The 16,909-nt window shown below is 46.5% G+C and overlaps 1 protein-coding gene across 2 annotated transcripts in view; it reads right to left on the reverse strand.

Moving 5' to 3' along the window:
• COMMD7 (COMM domain containing 7) overlaps nt 1-16,909 on the reverse strand; it is a 314,702-nt gene that overhangs the window by 56,819 nt on the left and 240,974 nt on the right. The gene's annotated exons all lie outside the window — the stretch shown is intronic.

Consider the following 16,909-nt stretch of genomic DNA (forward strand, 5'->3'; position numbering starts at 1 on the left):
CCCACCAGGACCCTATGTTAGTTGCTAATTATTGCACTATATCTTTGCTTTCTGTTCTTATGAAGCTCATGGAAGTAATCGTAACCTCTCAATTCTCTCCGTTTTTGGAACATAGATACCTTCATCCCTTTCAATTTGGATTTAGACCTCTTAGGGGCACTGAGTCTGTCAGGGTCTCGCTTCTAGATCTTACAATGCTTCAGGACCGTAATGGGGTTGGATTGTTGATTCTCCTTAACCTCCCCCTGGCCTTTTGAACTGTTGATCATGGTATTCTCCCTGGACGCCCAGAGAGGAAGTTCTGGCTGCCCGCTTAAGTGGTTATCCTCCTTTCTTAAAGACTGTATGCAAACTATATTTATGCTCATTACCAATCTGTTCCTACCATTCTCACTTGCAGCATTCCCAAGGGAGCTTCACCGTTTCCTTTTTAATCTGTACCATCATCCTTTGGCTGATGGTATTTCTGAACACAGGGTGGGTTTCTACACATATGCTGATGATACTCTGCTATTGTTTTCACTTGGATTACTAAACAGCTGAGCCACCAACCAACTGTTTAACTGCAATCGGGGACTGGATGGCTAGGAACTGGCTGAAATTGAAAAAAAGCTTTTGGTGATCAGGTCCCCTAATTCTAATACGGTTTGGAGTACTGGCCAGATTCTTGGGGGGCGGTCCGGTTCCCAGTAACAAGGTAAAGAGCCTGGGTGTAAAACTCTATCATCAGGCCCTAAGGAAGCCCAAATCTCTACGCTGTGCAGTACTGGTTTTGCCAAATTGAAAGTCCTAAGGAAGATTGTCTCTTCCATCAGAATGTCACACAATGGTGGTCACTTCCTTTATTATGGGGTCATTGGACTTTTGCAATGGGATATACCTTGAACAACCGCTTCTTTAATTAATTGCAGATTCTTCAAAACGCTGAAGGGCTATTAGCTCTAAATCCTACCAGACTTTCCAATTCCCAGTCTCTGCTATGGCAGCCCCCCAGTTACGAATGAATTGAGTTTAGGACTATGCATTATGCAATACACCTAAATTGGTCTGCTAGCCCCTTTCTAGGTGTTTTTTTGCTCATCTAAAAATCTATATAAAGTCCCCCGCTAGCGGCGGCCGCTTTTTCCCTGTCTTGGCCCCAGCTTGTGGAACTCTCCCCATGGGGTTGTGCAATACTACGGACCATCGTGGCTTTCGCAAGGCTCATCTATTTTAAATCTGTTTTTTTCTGTCAACGTGTCAGTTTCCTTCTATACAGCACCTAGATGTCTTTCTGCCCTAGTCTACAAATGTAATAAATTACAACAAAGTCTCATTTAGCATCTTCAGTGAAAACAATGTATTTGATGCTAGACGAAATGTGTTCTCCACATAGAAGCTAATGGATGCACTAAGCATGAAAGAGTCAAGTGTGAGCTCAACCAAGCATTGGCAATGCCAACAGTTTGGGCTTTGTGTAGGCACAGGTAAGGCACTTGCCTGGTACAGTGGTAACTGGCCATTGATGGTAGCAGGTGCAAAATGGGTGATTACCTGAGCATATTTATTTATTTATTTTTATTTGTTTTGATCAAATTTTGACCTTTACAAAAACATTTAACATTTCACTCCTTTGAAAAGAAGGTTCTGCTGAAAACAGAATTATTTTCGGAGCCTCCGGAGCAGGAGGGTACATAAAGACATGAAGACAACCAAGCATTACCCAGATGACTTCTCTCCAAATCCAGTCCTTCTAAACAATAATAAAAACACAAAAAATAAAAAACATTACCACTTGCACACTACTCCTGAATAAACTCCTATTTATTTTGGGCCTGTGAGCAGGGAGGCGGGGGGGAGTGGAGGGGAGTGAGAAGGTGCTAAGCAGACAGAGAAAGTGGGTGCATTCCTGTGGGTCCAGTGCTGAATTTACAGTAAGTGCTCCAACGGTGGTGTTCCAAGGAGACAGCTGAACGCTAGACCTAGACAATCCCCTTAGTAGAAGTTCCTGGGATCTATGGACGGGACCCATGTCACCTTAATATGATCAGGCACCCTATACACCCCAAAAAGACCTGCAGAACGTTATGGATGCATCCCAGTAAAGTGCAATGCAAGACAAACCCGGGGTGCTTAACATGAGGCCACCTGGCTATGGCGTTCAACGCAGCAGGACGTGGCTATCTCTTGTAGCTATAATTTTACTAATTTGTCAACAATGAAAGAAGCAGAAAATTTGGGTCTGATCGTTTTTTCTACTGTTAAAATGATCATAATACACATCACATTTTACAGAGTTGCCTACAGGCCCCGGGTCATCAGAAACATGGCCATCCAGTGCCGGCTATTTAATCAATGACACTTTAGGTGCTCGAACATGTATGCCAATGCTGGGAAACTGCATGCTGGGAATTATCTGTAAGCAAAGTATTGGTGGCTACAAAGACAGGACTCGATACATGTCATTCTAACAACAAGACACAATTTTTCAAATCCAATTAAGAAATCAAATGGAGAACAGAGCACTGCGTCATACATTTTCCAAAGGGAGTGGGTTGTGAGTGTGGTATATGGAAGGTTTGTACAATACAATACAGTCAGAGAAAAAGAATGAGCGAGTGGTAAACAGTTCCACTCACTCAGGAGATTAAAATCAAAAGTGCTGGGTGTCTCTCAGGTTAAAGTGAATTAGCACAGAAACCGAACCTTCTCCCTCACACCGGGCCACCACTCACAGCCCGGCCCGGTACTTCGCTCTCCTCTGGACCGCCCTTAGCCCTCAAGCCTTCCATCAATTCAGGGATGCCCCCACACACGGGGTCCCGGACTGGGGCATTTCCTTCATCCAGGCTGCCTAGAGTGGTTGGCCTGGGACTTTGATATCTTCTGGCCCTTTCGGACTGGCCCTCGGGCGGGCCGCTGCCTCCCAGGCTACACTTACACTCGCATCTCGGGCCACCCTGCACATGCAGACCTCGGCGGTTTCCTTCACCCAGGCCGCACTGCACACACAGCCTGGGGCTTACTTCTGATGCCGGGCTGCAGCTGGCAGGCGCTGCTCGGGGGTTGGGGGAGCCCCTAGGGAACACAGCTCTTTCTTCCTGTCTTTTTGCTGCTGCCCTTCAGCTTCTCATTGTGCCACCTGCGCTCCTTCTGTCAACTGTCTCCAGAGGTTCTTCAGGTAAGTCGATTGTTACGGGCAGGGGAGACAGTCCAGTGTTCCATGTATCCCCCATGGTGAGAAACGTGGTACAGCCAGGTAAATCCATTGGTAAGCACACACATTAAATAAAAACTTTTAAACGCCTTCTTGTGTCTTGCGTTTGCTATACATTTTTATTATTTACCCCCTCCCTAACCATCCTTTTGGGTTACATGCTGGCCCTCTGAGGGAACACCCAGAAAGAAAGGCACGGACAGCAGTGTAATAAAACTGGTTATTGCAGTGTAGTGTGTGTTTCACGTATGTGTTCTGTCTGAGTGTATGTTGAGCGGCCCGGGTGAAGACAGCCCTGCGCTGCCCAGCGGAGTGGCCCGGGAGAAGACGCGGCACGCTCCCTGCTTTTCTACAATTCATTGCTGAGGGGGCGGTCCATGAGGAGGCCGCAGGGCGTGGCAGTGAGCACAGCAGTGCCCCCATAGTAACGTGGATGCGGCAGAAAATAGAAAATGGCACCGGGAGCAGTGGTGATGTCGGGTGGGCCCCACAGCCAACAGGGCCCAGTCATTGAATTTGAAATATACAGCGGGTCACAGCAGTGATGTCGGGTGGGCCCCCCAGCCAACGGGACCCACCATTTACATTAGTATAATCATGGGTGCAGCAGTGAGTGTGGGTGGTCCCCATGTGCATAGGGGGCCGCCCAGGACAGTCTACAGAGCGCAGGCAGCGGGGTGACCCCATGTGGTGGACGGGATCACCCTGAAGGAGGACAAGGGGCCAGGGCCCCATTATATGTCAACAGAGGACCATCCAAGGAGGCAAGCCAAAGGAGCCAAGCATCATCTACCCATCCAGCACTTCACAGCCCTTCACCCATACCCAGAGCCAGCGCCACAAGGTCAGACCTGCAACAGTCACCCCATTGTGAGCGTTTTATGTTGTGAGTCTATGTATATATGAGTGAGTAGTTGTGTATATGTAATGAATGCTATGTAGGGTAAATGTTAAGTAGGGGAAGCAGAGAGTTGAGGTATTAGGTGAATGCTAAGTAGGGTAACTGTTAAGAAGGAATAGGAAATTATGTAGATGGCCATTGTTGCTAATAGGGGGTAGAGAGGAGGTACAGTGGTGTTAGGTAGAGGGATAGGTTGGTGGCCATTCCTGAGGCCACCTTGCAAGACACAACCACCCACAAGGTCCATCCTCTGGCCTCACACTTCATGTGGGTGTTACCTGAGTTTAGGAAGGGAATTGGTTGTGGCAAGCTCATATTTGGGGTCCCTGAGACCCCCTTCAAGAAAGGGTGAGCTGACCTAGCCGGTGCCCGCTTGGCTGGAGCTCACGCCAGGGGAATCCTAGGGTTAAGGTATAAGTATACGGGTGTGTTTTAATAAAGAGGGTTCCCTATTGTGATCTCTATAAAAATTCATTTTGGTGTCTGTCATTTGTCATCTAAGAACAGCGATTTTGTTTGGCAGGTGCAGTGCCCTTCCCCATTCGGGTGGACTTGTGGGTGGGGGTGGTGGTATCCATGGGAACGATCTCTGCTCCGGGGAAGGGAAGAGTACACCCTTGCATGGACCAGGAAACAGGGGCTACATAAGTCTAACTCGCAGCTTGTTATTAGAGTGGAACAAAATAAGCATGGTCAACAAACCCTGAGGTATTTCCCAAATGCTTAATTTGCCCCACAAACGGCCTCAGTCGACCTTGTCAAAGGTGGAAGATAAGTCTGGACTGGCTAAATAAAGAGAGTACTGTTTATTCAAAATGGCAGCCCTTTGTAAAAGTGATAATACAAAACCAATAAGTAGAGGTGCCAACACCCTTTCTGAATCCATTTTGAGGTTCTTAGTAGGGTAGGCGGAGGAGTCATGTCGATTAAGTCCTGTATAACAAAACTGGCTAAAACCTTTGATGAAGAGTCAATTAGCTGTCACGATTCCTACCCATGACCTCCTCGGAGACAACAGGCCCCTGAGCAGTAAGGCAACACCCCCCCCCCAAAAGACTCCAAGGGCCTTAAAGACCCATCAGCACAGGACATGGAGTCAGTCCTGGCGCCTTTGGCGCCAGGCACATTATTCAGACTAAAGCAAACACCACACTTGGGACCTTGATCCAACATGGATACACACTTGGGACCTTGATCTAACATGGAGGTCCTTATTCCAACTCAGCCCCAAGAACTGAACTTGGCAGTCTAGTGTTTTGGGTGTGGTCGATCTGCTGGCTATATAAGCCACACCCGAACTAGGATTCACGGTTCACGTTATTCTGCACTCCTGCAGCTTAACGCTCACCGTGTCCAGCTCCAGGTCCTCAGCTTCATCCGGAGGCCTTCCTCTGGAGTCTTCGATCTTGATCCCATCGGGAACCTGAAAGAACAAGAACAGCATTAAAGGAAGCTTACATGTGATCCATCCGCACTTCCTCAGTGCTCGGCAGTCTCGCCATCCCCGTAGTGTTTCACTGCCTGCAAGAAAAAAGAACAGCATTACCAACGAACGCTTACCTGTGAGTAGCGGTTCCTACGTTCGTCCGCACTTCCATGAGCGCTCGGCGCTTTCTCCATCTCCGGAGCGCTCCGCAACCTGCAAAACAAAAGGACAGCAGATTAATAACCCACACTCAGCAAGCAATGGGTTCTACATCGCGCAACGCTTCCTGCAAAGGTAACAAGCTAAAGACACCGGAATCCACTCACCTAAATAACTGGTCGTTGGGTTCTTCACTCCGGTTCGTCAGTGCACTGCATACTGAGGAGAGAAAGAGAGAAAAGGCAGGTTAGCCACTATGTCGCATTAAGTGGCGCTGCTCTTCACGCTAAACCACTTACCTCAGCATTATCGCCCGGCGCAGCAGCTCCGCCATCAATAACACCTGTGGAAGACAGAAAGAGACTTAATTCAACATCGAAAAGACAGGTGAAGGAACTGAACTAAAAAGACTTACCTAAATGTTATAAGCAGATAAACAGAGTCGGTGTCACAGTGGGACTGGACCCGCCACAAAGGGCACAGGACCAGTGAAGCAACTAGGCCCTCAGACAGCCCTCAACTATCACGCGCCCCTGCGCAGAGACGCAGGATGGAGAGCTCAACATACAAGGAAACAAGGTGAGGCAGAATCTCCAAGGGAAGGGGATTGATCAGTGGGAGGTGGGGGTCCCTATCACAGACTTGATACCTAACCTCCATTCTTCTGTCATACGATCAATCCACCAGCCAACACACAAACAAGCAGAAGGGGTCCGGGATAGTGCACAGCCTCTCATCCGGTGTCGTGTGGCTCTCTCCCGTGGATACCAGGTGAGCGTAACATTAGCGATATTGGAATGTAATTGGAAGGAGATGCACAAGCACCCTTTTTTCTATATAGGGACAATAATAGCTACTGCCCACGGATTGGGGTTGTTTTACCGAAGTCAAAAAGTTTGCGGCGGAATTGTCTGTAGTCGATTCTGCCGCAAATCTGTTTGATCTTCGTGAAGCAACCCAAATCCCTGTGCCACAAGCAGACTCAAACCAATCCCCCCTCCCCTACTTACCTTCTTGCCGGCTGCCGATGCTTCTTCTACAGCCCTTTGGCGTTAGTTCCGTCCCTCTAACATGGGTCGGAGCAGACGCCGCAAGGTCCCTTTTTCTACATTTCTATTTAGTCCCCCGCTTCCAATGTCAAGGAACCCATAATTGAGAACATGGGGAGGTGGGGACACCCCCGCACCCTACGCTCATCAGTTCAGTATTATGTGCTTCGAACAAATGTTACACCCCATATTCGGTCACAAAACGTCCATACGGACATTTTGAGTAGAAAAAATTGGGTATTACCACTGCCCACGACATAGGGATCACCATCTGGCTGACAATTTGTGGAAAAAGATACCAAAGAATCTTAGACCAAAGTTCTGTGTTGTTCTTCAAAATAATATTAGAAAGTCCATCTGGCCCGCAGGCCTTCGAAGATTTTAATTTGGATAGGGCAATTTTGGATCTACACAAACAAAGTTCACTTTCCACAGAACTTCACAACAGAAGCAGGGAATTCTTCAGGTTGAACGTTTTTATAAAAAAGGATAAAGTAAAAAAACCACCAAATCTGATTCTGGAATGATGATCTGATGACCCGGAACCTTTAATAGTCAGATGTTCTGTTGGATCTGCAGACAACATTCTGGTGATTGTCATGCCATTTAACAACCACCATAGTCCTTTGAAGTCATGGCTAACTAATTTACGCATCACTAGGTGATTTAGACTATGGTATTTTTGAACTTTGTAGGATTTCAACCAATTTTTAAGGGACTGTTTCTCTTTCCTTTAGGCCATTTTTTAAAATTCAATTCCCTTAAGTAACGAAGGCATGGTATCAAACAGTGAAGACAGACACAATTGATCACAGTTCAAGGGTGTTTATTGAACTTCAATGGGATGGTTGAACGCCTATCTAAACCTAAATCTTAAGATGAGAGCAAGCTATGACTTTCAACTAATTACGCAGTCCTAGCAAAGTATCTATCAAAATAAAAAGGCCTATACTAATAAACCTATTGCCAATACTTACTTCTAAATACAAAAGGGTGTGGGAAAATTGTGTATGCAACAAAGAAAGGTGTTCAAGAAATAATATGGCAGGGCAGTTGAGCACTTGGCTTCCCTTTCCCAAGTTTTCAGCACGGGGCAAGCCACACGTTCGTGCTTCGCACACACTCTGGCTTCTCTGCCACGAGGACACAGTTCAAAGCATAGACATCAGGGCCTTCTGCCAAAGTCTCTTTTTCAATAACAGTCTCTGACTGCAGAGGGTCTTTCGTAACAAACAAATATCAAAGTTCCATTTCTATTAGGATCGTCACTTGCACAAGTTCTCACTTTCAGTATATATCATGGGTCTCCCTCCTTCAGGCTTGGATCTCTTTGTTCCACAATGTTTACTCTTGGCCTCCCTCGTTTGAGCTTGGATCCTCCTGATATCAAAATCGAAGACTTTCAAATGTGCAATGTGTTTTGCTTAAACTGTGGCAGGACCACTTCGATTCACTTCACGCAATATTTTCATCAACAATTTGACTTTTGTTTCTTTCAGCAGAATACCTTACAGAGACCTTCGATTGAGCACACTCATGGTGCAGGACCACTCTGTTAACAGTATTGTATCTTTCCTCCTCAAGTTAGAACATTCATCAGCAGTTTAGCTTTACACATCTTTCATCACATCTGTTTAAAATGTTCGTTCAAGCGCACGTTATACAATGTTGCCGCTTGCAACCTTGACTTCAACACAGACCGGTCTTGCATTGGTCTCCTCAACTCACTGGCTGTGTTGATCTCTCTAATGCTTCTTTGTTCTTTGAGCCAAGGTAGATACCCCGGCAGCTGCCGCTCCTCCCCACCTTGGTTGGTTACGTGGGAGAACCTTCGGTATCTCTGACACACAATGCATGAGTCTTCAGTCTGGTTTCCTGGCCTTATGCTTTCTGCTTCGAAGGTTTCTGGAAAGTAACTGTTTCTTGCCGTAAAGGTCAAGGGTATTTCTCTCCTTGCAAACCCTTCTTGGTTTCCCGTCTTTCTCCCCTCATTCAGCTGCCGACTCGAAACTGATGCTCCTTCTTGTTTGATGGAAGTCAGGTGTAAGTGATTGTCAGTAATTGCCTGACTTCGCCTGAACATAGTAGCAAGACATGTCAGGTACACTGCTCGGGTGCACGTCTGTTTTCACCCAGAGATGGCTGTCTGTGTGAAAGTGTTTGTGCAGGAAAGGGCGGGGGGAGGTGTAGAGTTTTCATATATCCTACTGGGTAGGACGGGTAAAGGTGTTGTAGGGAAGAGAGGGATACAGAATCTCGCCATCCGGTGTCCCACTCCCCGACGAACCCTCATCCAGGTGAACATCCCACACTGGTCCAATACAAAGGCGATGGCTGTGTACTGGTCACCTGAGAGAGAGAGTCCACAAGGACTAGCGGGTGAGACACTAGAAGGTCCACTAAAGATTTCTTTTTCCAAGTAGGTAGTACTAAGGTTGCCTCCTTCCAAGCTTGTACGGTTGAACTAAATCGACCTGAAGAACAGTTACACCATTCATTCCCTGTAGACCACAAATCCCAATCAGGACTTACTTTGGACTTAAAATGGAACTCAGAACTGCCCTCCGCCCTTAGTAGATTGCCATACTTAGTTACTACTAAGTCAGTACAGGATGAGGGGCTACAAATACTCCCTATATCAGAGATTCCAACTGTCAGAGCCAAGCACGCACAGTCGCTTAGGGTGTCAGGAGGAATGTCCAAAGAGAACATTATCTATCCAAATATTTGAGATTTAAATATAATCTTTTGTTGAGTATGAAAAGGGACTAAACCAAGTAGACTGTAAAGGTAGGTAACCTTTTGTATTGTTATTCAATTAAAACAGCCCCCGTTGTTGCATAACTGTGGCCCATCCCACCCCCTTTGAAAGAGCACTTTTGGAAAATACAGAACTTGGGAAGGGCAAAGGCTCCACAACTTCAAACTGGTCCTCATCAACACAAAAACAGTTAAAATCCCCAGCACAGATAATGCAAGGGACAGGGTATTGGGTTACCCAGGCTAAAAAGGATTCTATCTAGGTCATCCCAAAGCATGCTATCCTCTACTGAGACTGGGTTACAGTATAAAGTGATCAAAAGTATGTTCCAGAATTCCCAACCTTCTCTAATGCAATCTCGCAATGCTAAAACTTCATTGGTATCTGATTGAATTACCTCACAATGCAAGCACACGTCAGTTCTAACGGCTGTGAGAAAACCCCCAACTGGACGGCCCTTTGCCTCCTTTCTTTCCTTTCTTGCCTTTTTAATATAGATCATAAAACCATCCATGCTTGGAGGGTCAGATAACCAGGTTTCTTGAGAAAGAAAAACACCATTAGCTTTCTACTTCGAGAACATATAGGAAATTAAAAAGCTATTATAAGCTATTATAACCTTGAGTATTCCAACTAAATAATCATATTGAATGTGCGTTACAAATCTGGTCAGTGACCGCTCACGTTTCGACAAGGCTGCTGGGAGCCGCTCCCAATTTCCTTTTAATCCCAATGCATCCCTGGAAATCGATACTGCAAATCCAACAGAACATCTGACTATTAAAGGTTCCGGGTCATCCCTCGTGCACTCCGGAATCAAAGGTGCCCCAGAACTCACATCCTTAACTTTTACCGACTCAGTACACGCTATATCATACCCTTTCATTGAAAGGTCATCACAGGCTTTGGGTAGTAGACCCCTGGCCAACTCATAGTAAAAGTTAACCGTACACATGTTAAAAAGGTCATAGTCATTCAGCTCTGACCCACTTAATATCCACTGAGGAAATCCCAGTCAATGAGGGAATCCCTCTCAGAATAGCCAATATTCTGCCCCTTTTCATGTGGGATTAAACGTCATCCCGAAATATTGTGGAGAGTCGAATGGATAAAGGGTTCCATCCCTTCCCTCTCCCGACCACATTAGTAGGACCCTCCTGAGATGCATGACAACTCTTAACTTGATCGCTCAGTAACTTGGATTCCTCCGGGGCCCTAACAAGAGTGTCATTTAAAGGGGCAACTGGACCAACTAACATACAGTCACTGGGATACAGGGTCTGAGGGTCCAAAGCCACCGTTTGATTTTCCTCTGCACTGTCCAAAAAGAAGCAATGAATATCCTTACATTTCTTTTTTAAATGTTTCTGCTTGACACCAATTGACAGCTTTTTGGAATGCTCTTCTGGAAGCCTGGGTACCTCCCAGATAGCCTGGATCAGAGGAGAAACCTCAGCGATGGGAAAAGGCACTGAAACACCTTTAGGCATCCTTATTACTACAGAGTCCCTTGGCTGAGAATCCTAAGATTTCAATCGTAGATGCCTCTAAACCTAGTGAGGGCACTTGGGTATCTTCAATAACCACTGAAATCACGGTACCTCGCTGAGAATCGAAAATAGAAAATGCTGCGAACCAACTTGTCTTTCCGTAGAAGAAATGTTCATATTCTTTGTTTATTTTAAGAGCCATAGGGGCACCTGTTTCTTCTTTGGAAGGAAAGGAGCGCTTCAGTCAGAAACGGTTGATGGGTCCATTCCCACCAGTGGAGGACAACTCTTCACCCAGGGTCAAAATTGTATCTAGGATTAAGTTCATTAAGTCCTTAATATCCATCAAGGCCACTGACTTCATAAATAATGTTATCGTACATTATCTCTAAACCTTATAATACTAGATTTAGTGGTGCCAAAAAATTACCCCCCCTCCACTAGGAAGCGGAATCCAAACCTTGAGAGGAGTCTCACCTCTGTCATAAAAGGATTTATGTAAGCTACACACCCTGAGCCAAAGACGGTGAGTCTACATGAGAATTAGGTAGGCTATCAGGATCCACTTGAGAGTTCCAAAATAGGCAGCAGGGGGATGTACTTAAGTTAGTACTTGGAACATCCGGGTCTGTGGAAAATTCCATCAGAGCGTCGACCAAAATCGCCTCAGTGCAATTGCGCCAACTGGACATGAAATATGGGAATTTTTCGATTATCCGAGTTTGGCAGTTTTACCATCAAACAATTGTATCAAGGCTGTTGTATGGTTCAGAGAACTTTGATGTCCCAGTAGAATGGACCAAATGGGAAGCATTATTGTGGAGAAGGGTTTTATCCCTGCCTCAGGAGGGGGTCCCTATACCAGCAGTTCCCCATGAGCTTGGTCCAGTTGTATAATAAGGTTCTGACACCACCGGATAATAGTTTATAAAACTCCAGGAGGAATGGTCTATAAATTTGTGCAACGTGTTGACCCAGTGGAAAGTCGAATATATTGTATTATTGTTAAATGTTGGCTCCTCAGAGGAGGATTTATGATATGAACCAGGATCCATTCAAAAGAAACACTTAGAACTGAATTGGATTTATAAAAAGAGAGCGATTATCCAAGTACTGTATTTTTGAACATTTTGCATCAATTATTAAGCCTTTTAATGTGATTTTGACATTTTTATACAAACATCCTTCAAAGGTTTTTAAGAATTCTATTTTAAGATTCATGCTGAATTTGTACCCAACGAGGGATGTGATTGGAGCAAGGAATTGTATTGCAAAAAATGAGTGTGCATGTCACCATTGTAGCATTGCTGTAGAAAATGTGAGACATCTGTGTGTGGAATGTTCCAAGCTAAGTAATGTACGTGCTGACATTTTGGGTAAATTTGTCTACAGTGGCGACTTTCTTTCCCTGGATGGTTTTTGGCATAATGGTTTATTCTGATTTTAATTGTTTTATTTTAGGATGTAACATGTTCTGTGATGTTTTGTGTGAAAAGTGTATAAAAAGTAAACTACACATAAATAAATAAAATCCAGATCTCCAATTTCCTCTTCCAAACTCCAATAGGCATGTAATAGTGCTGCATTAGAATTATTCAGTCCAGTATTAACCGTCATACTGACCATCTGGGAATCCTGTGGTGAACTCAAAGGCTGAATGCAAGAGGAAGATGGAATCGCAGGAGCTGTCGTGAACCCCATAGACTCTTGCAATGCGGAGGGTGTGTTAGACTTTAAGACCAGACTATATGATTTGGACAAAGCCGGTGAAAAAAAGTCAGTCACTTTGGCATTAGAGGACAACTGATCTGATGCTGAAGAAGTCACCTCCTGCAGGGATTTAGTTATTTCCTTGTCTAAAGGCATTGGCTCAATACTACTGATGTTATATCTTTGGCCCTTACTGGGCATTGCCAGGACGCTGTATGCAAATTAGTTGGACAGTAATCAGGAATACTGCGGAGTAGTTGCTGGATGCCTCCAAGCCCCCTATAATGATCCACGCTCAAACGCAGCGCCCCTCGGAACAAAGTCAATAAACACAACAAACAGGAGAGACATTTGCCTACCTTCCTTGTGACGCTGTAAAGATCGGTTGCTACATGGGCAGTGGAAATCCATTAGAATGTACTAGCAGCCTCAGTCCAGATACATTTGCGGGACTGCGGCAAGACTACACTCCACGCTGTGCACAGTATTTAAAGAGCAACTCCTCCTGATTTCTTAAAGGAGACAATCTACCAGCAGTAGTCCACACGTCTTCTCTCCACACTGTATCTGACCAGACTGCAGCGAGACTGCACTTGTCGCTGCAACTCGCCAAATGCAAGTACTTTTTAGGAAGGTTGAGTGTCTGTCCCTTCTAAAATGTTTGTATGCACCAATTACACTGTCCACAGCTGCCCTTTATATGGCAGAAGTGCACCAGGCTAATCTGAAAAATCTGTGCCAGTCTAGCACTCAAGTCCATCAGTTAAAGCCTGTTAGTGAATGTGGTCTTGTGGGGTATGGGGTGGGGGGTGTGGGAAGCGGAGGGGGGATCTGGAAAAGCTCCAAGGTATATGCGTACTGAGAACTAAGGAGTGGGCCTGGGCGGGGGTCAGACCGATTCAAACTTTATCTTCAGATCACAGAGGAGCAGTCACTGAAACTTATAAATAGCACAAAATAGGTATCTAGGTGGCCTAGAACTGGTGTGGTACATTAAAGGTCTAACAGGACACCTGTTAGTATGAATACTCCACATCAGACGCCCCCCCCCAATGCCCACACTGCAACTTGCTGGATGATGTTTTTCGTTACGCGATCCAAGTCTGCATGGGATTATGTTTCGTAAATAAGCCCTGCCACTGTATATTGAGCTGCAAACTAATGGAATGCGGAGTGGCATCAGGCTAACTCCACTTGGTGTCAAGTTAAAGCACAGAAATATTGAGCTAGTACTACCTCCCCTAGCAATTAGAAGAAAACTTAAACTTGGTCTCTTGAGTGTGTTCTGGTTTCTGTAATACAAAACTATGAGGAAAGGTCAATGGGGAGCAATGTAGTAGCATGCCTATGGGGTATGAACCAGCAGGTAAATTGCCCCTGAGGCTCTGGTGGTGTGAGAACAATGTCTGCCTCCGTCTCATTCATGGCATCCCCTCCAACCCAGTTGCATAAGAGGCTTCATTACCTTGAGGCGTGATGCTGGGGGCGCAAATGGTAGTAATTTACAGCAAAATATTAAGTGGAGAGGCGATGCGTTGAAAGCACCAGTCTCTAATGTGGGGCGGTGTATAGGAAAAGGAAAGAAAGGGACAGTTGCAGACAAAAATGAAGAAAATTGTGGTTGACATACAACACTGATTTTGATGTGAACTCGACAGGAGTTCAGAGGGAAACAGTGCAACTGCTTGATTGTGATTCACAAGTCCCTTGATAAGAATACTGGGGACATATTCTCTGTAAAGGAAGACTAGGAAAAACAGGAAAAGGAGGGTCACTGCACTGTGCTATTGAAAAAAGTGATCATGTCACTCAAGATAATGATTCACAAGGGGTGGAATACTTGTGCACAATGACTGAGAAACCACAGGGTATCCTCACACCTACTCCCCTTCGATCCTCTTCTCAGGTGGCCAGGGAAAGGCCATCGCTTTTGGATCCTGACACTGGAGGTGGAGATGCGAGGGAGAATCACCTGGGTGAAGGGTCTTTGAGTATTGTAGAGAGGATATTCGCGGCCGAGACATGTGTAGAGGAGGTCCCAAATAAAGCCTACACTCCCATCGCCCATTTTGAAGTACCAGGAACGTTCACACCAAAATATGTGACGTATGATGAGCAAATAAACCAGCAGAGAGCCGCAGTATGGCTCTGCCCAGTACCCATGAGAAGAGCAACACCTATTGAAGTAACAAGGGGGAGCGTGGCTAGAGGGCCATGGTGTAGGACGTGCCTTCCGAGCTCCTCCCGACGATCCGACATGATCCTGCGTGAAAATAAGCTAAAAAAGGCATGATCGTGCTCAGAAATACACTATTGGATGTGTAAAGGCGTGGGGCAAGTTTGATGGAGAGCTGAGTCCTTGATGACTACAGGACGATTGGCGAGATCAATTGAAAGTTTAGGGCTGTGGTGCGACGCCCCAGACAAAATGGCTGGCGCGCTAGAACAAAGGAGGCTGAGGTAGGCCCAGCAGACCCACGGCAGACGAAGGCTGACAGGGAGAGCGCAGCGGGTGGAATGTGAAGTGGAAAGCAACTGCGGCTGAGAGAACTGCACTGGGAATATAGAACCAGTGGGACACACAGTTACACTGCACGCCTGGCATCGAAGAGGCCCAGCCGCGAGACGAAGAAAGAAGGGGCCAGAATAGCCCCACAAACAGGGTGATTAGCTGAGGGGTTCGCTCGACCACCCAAAATGGGGGACCTGTAGAGACTTGGAAGGAGAAGCGGACCGCAGCACAGTTCACGCGCTACTCATGATGCGCGTGAGCTGCAACAGACTACCCGTGAGAGTGAGAGGTGTAACCTCCAGAAAGTGGACCGGGATAAGGCACTAGAGACATAGAGGCCTGGCGGTGCCGCAGCGCGCTACAGCCACGGAGAAGGAGGAACAGGGAAACAGGACCCGTACGCTGCGGAAAAGCTGGGCCCCGGTACATAGGCTGGACTTCACAATGTCGGTGAGAGGAGGCAAGACTAAGAGCAAGCAGCCCACTATGGACATTTTTGCCAAGCCGCAACAGACTCCAACCACCCCGGTACAGGGTGCGGCAGCCGCGCCTGCAGAAATATCCCCGACAAAAGAGGATCACTTGATCCTAACAGCCATTACGGAGTTGAAAGCCTTGTGGGGGACAGTGATGGCGGACCTAAGAACCGCTTTGGAAACCAAAACAGATGCGGTTGGGCTAGAGGTCAACCTGCTGCGACAAGATGTGAGAGTGCTGGCTTAAAGAACAAGCAGCCTAGAGAGTGAGGTGAAAACCAATACGGAAACCAGCACAAGCAACTCAAAGGAAGTCCACATACTGAAGCAACAGGTCGCCAACTTGGAGAACCACGTGGAGGAGGCTGAAGGTAGAGCGAGACGGAACAACATACGGGTGGTCGGCCTACCGGAGGGAGAGGAAGGCCAGGACCCCACGGACTACATGGAGAATTTAATCCTGCAAGAAATAGGAGCCGACAAACTTTCACAAGGATTTGCTGTGGAACAGGAGCACAGGGCCCTGATGAGGAAACCACGACCCGGAGCCCCCCCTCGGGCGATAATAGCAAAGATCTTGAACTACAAATACGGAGAGAAGATACTGGAGTACTTTCGCAAAGGTGGAACAATCGAAAGGGCATCTGCAACCATCACAGCACACCCTGACTACACCATGTTGGTGCAGAGATAGCGTTATAGCTATGTGGCGATCAAGAGGAGATTGCGTACGGCTGGAATCAAGTACATGCTTTTGTATCCCGCAAAGCTCAAGGTCCTGCACAAAAGTACGGTGTACTTTTTTGACACCCGGGAGGACGCGACGGCATGGCTGGATATGCAGGGTTGTCCGGAACAAGGCGAGAAGCAAGATCACGATAAGTGAGGGGGGTCGCATTATGTAGGATGCAAGGATGGAGAGGGTGGGGCCCCGGAGGAAAATAAAAGGATTGTCGCATGGGTAACAGGGGCGGGGTGAGGACAGATAACATTGAAAATTGCAATAAGAGACACTTGGACTAGAATATAAAATGTGAATGTAAATTGGGTAGCACTAAGCGCGCTCACATGGAAGCAAACGGGAATGGCAAGATGGAAACGGCCTACCCCCAGGAGTTAAAGTAGTAGGGCCGCCATTACGGCGACTTCACCCTGCTGAGCTGTGAGTAAAGGCAATTGCCAGAAAAGGGCTAGATGCATTGGTGCCTGAGATCCAGGGATGGAGCTGG

Source organism: Ambystoma mexicanum, chromosome 3p, assembly GCF_040938575.1.
Source record: "Ambystoma mexicanum isolate Mex_15411 chromosome 3p, UKY_AmexF1_1, whole genome shotgun sequence".
Classification (NCBI taxonomy): domain Eukaryota; kingdom Metazoa; phylum Chordata; class Amphibia; order Caudata; family Ambystomatidae; genus Ambystoma; species Ambystoma mexicanum.